The following is a 3093-nucleotide window of genomic DNA, read 5'->3' on the forward strand; positions in this document are numbered from 1 at the left end:
GTGTGATTCCTAAGCTTCAGGTGGGAGGAGCGTCCTGGACCATCCAGGTGGGCCCAATGTATGCGAGGGCAGCCTGAGCGAAGGGCAGAGGGGTGGGACGCCAGGAGCAAGAGTCGGGGAGCGATTTCAGGCTTTGCCAGGACATGGGTTCCCCCTGGACCTGCAGAAGGAGCACAGCCCCGCGGACACCGTGAGGATCGCCCAGTGAGACTGACCCGCAGAACCGTAAGCTAATGAATTTCTGTCCTAATTTATCAGCGGCCTGCGAGGGAAGCGGCCGCAGGAGTGTGGCGTTCAGTTAGAGCCCAAACAGCAGGCCGCCTTGGGAGCGGAAATTGAGGACGGGGGGATTGTTTATGTGGATATGAGATGCAGAGGCCAGAGAAGCAGTGTTTAGGGGGATTGGGGGCAGAGGGTGGGGCTGAAGAACCTCATGGGGTCTGTGAGTAGAAGACAAGTGGGGGTCCTGAGAGTTTGCTGTGAACAGGGATAAAGGGCAAAAGGGGTCAGCCCTGAGGGCGAGAGGGCGGGAAGGAGTGGAGTCTGGGACCCCCACTGCACTACCCTGAGGGGGTGCTGGTCCCTGAGTAGGACACCCTGGGGAGGTGTCCACGGTGTTGAATTCAGAATGCCTTTTGCAAGGTCCGTGTGGGAGACAGCAGCCATGCCAGAGGCTGCAGGGCCCAGAGGGTGCACACCTGCAGGATAAATGAGGGTGTGGGTTCGGGAGCCACGGCTGCAGGTGTATCTGGGAGGACGGGTGGAGGGGACGGGTGGAGAGGAGCGAGCCGGGAGTTAACACAATATAACGTGTCCGCAGAGGCTCACGGTCCCGTCGCTCACCTTGTTAAACAGACTCCCCCAAGTCTCAGTTGCTCCACATTTGGCTGGTAAATGGCAGCTGGCCGGCTGCCCTCTCTCACCTGCCCCCAGGGGCTGCTGAGCCGCAGCAGCGGCGTTTACAGGCAGGGGGGCCGCGGTGACCGCAGGGCGCCAGGGAGCAGCCAGCTGGCAGGCTCCGGTTCCAGGGCGCTCTGCCTTCGTCCTACCTGCGACAAGGCAGCTGGCTGCTTCCAGAGCCCGGCCGGGGTGCCCCGCGTGCCGTTAGCACTGAATAAACGGAGCCAGATGGGACAGAAGAAAGGACTCTCAAGGCAGGTGTTTGGCTTCAAAAAATGTGTTAAATATGAGGAGACGATTCATTTTCCATGCATTCCAGATGAGCCCACTGTTCTCAATGTCACTTGTGCGTATGAAACTTAGACACCTTTGTGCCTGGGACACAGTTCCTGAGGGCCTACTGGGTGTGCAGGGCCTGCGCATGTGGCCCTGAGCAAAGGCAAGCACTGTCTGCCCCCTGCATTTACAGGGTGGGAGACAGACCACAGGCGAGCAGTTGGCCATCCCAACAGGAGGAGCTTGTGTGTCCAGGAGCCTGTGGGGCAGGGGTAGGTCCCACACTGCAGCTGCTGCGCTGGACGCTCTCTGAGGTTGAGAGGTTTGACTGGAGACCTGAAGAATGAGGGAGCCAGGTCTGTGAAGCCCTGGGGTCGGAGCACGTCAGAGACGGGTGGGGAAGGGTCTGGTCTGGGCAAGGAACGGAAGAGAGGCCCAGGTGTGGCCAGAGGTGGGTCTGGAGAGTGGTAGGCAAGGAAGATGGCCACACGTCTCGCCTGAAATCTGGATCGTTCTAAACGCACAGGGAAGGCCAGTGACCAGCAGACACTGAGGCTCTTGCACTGTCCCAGACCCGAGAGGCTGAGCTGCCTGCTCCAGGTTTGGGGGGGGGGGGGGGGGAGTGATGTTTGCAAGATGGCAAAACAGTTTTCTACTGTCCTTCTCTCACTGAGTACTGATTTCTTCCAGCTTTCATAGGTATAATTGACCAAAAAATGTAAGCTATTTAAAGTGTACATCGTGATAAGCTGGTATAGAGATAAGATGTGAAACCATTTCCCCAGCTACATAATTAACACATCCATTTCTTCACGTATTGATGTTTTCTTGTGTGTGGGAACATGTAGGTTGTACTCTTTGAAAATTTCACTTACAATTGACCCTTGAACAAGGGTTTGAGCTTATATGTGGATTTTTTTTTCAATAAATACTATAAATGTATTTTCTCTTCCTTATGATTTTCTTAATAACTCTTGTCTCTAGCTTGCTTTAATGTAAAAATATGGTATGTAATACGTATAATAAACAAAATATGTGTTCATTGACTGTATGTTACCAGTAAGGCTTCTAGTCAACAGAAAGCTATTCGTAAAATTTTGGAGTCAGAGTTTAATACAGTGGGGCCTTGACTTACGAGTTTAATTCGTTCCGAGACCGAGCTCGTTAAGGAGCTCGTTAACTCAAATTACTCTATCAACTCAATGCAAAAAATCAGCGGAGAGACAGCTGGTATCTCAAAAAACTCGTTAGTCGGGACACTCTTAAGTCAAGGCCCCACTGTACACAGATTTTGGATTGCAGGGGGTCAGTGCACCTCACCCCCTCGTTGTTCAAGGGTTAAGTGTATACAATAGTGTTGTCAACTGTGGCCACCATGTTATACGTTAGATTCTCAGAACTTATCCATCTTGGAGCTAAACGTGTGTGCCCTTTACCACCCTCTCCCAACCCCCAGGAACCACTTTTCTACCGTTTCTATGAGTCTGACTCTCCCCACGTAGATTCCACACATAAATGGAGTCCAGACATTTTCTCTGAGTTCCTGTTTTCATTACCTTGGGATGTTGACATAGAAATGGGATTGTGGGTCATTTGGTAGTTCTATTTTTAATTTTTTGAGGAACCTCCATATTGTTTTCCATATTGACTGTACCCATTTACATTCCTACCTCCTCACCAACACTTAGCTCTTGTCTTTTTGATAACAGGCACCCTATCAGCTATGAGGTGATATTTCATTGTGGTTTCGATTTGCATTTCCCTGCTGATTGGTGAAGTCGAGCATGTGTTTGTATACCTATTAGCCATTTGTATGTCTTCTTTGGGAAAATGTCTACTCAGTTCTTCTGCCCATTTTTTATAAAAACCAAATTGTTTGCTTTTTGTTTGTTTGTTTTGCTATTGAGTTATGAGTTC

The sequence above is a fragment of the Myotis myotis genome, unplaced genomic scaffold (genome assembly GCF_014108235.1).
Source record: "Myotis myotis isolate mMyoMyo1 unplaced genomic scaffold, mMyoMyo1.p scaffold_m19_p_9, whole genome shotgun sequence".
NCBI lineage: Eukaryota > Metazoa > Chordata > Mammalia > Chiroptera > Vespertilionidae > Myotis > Myotis myotis.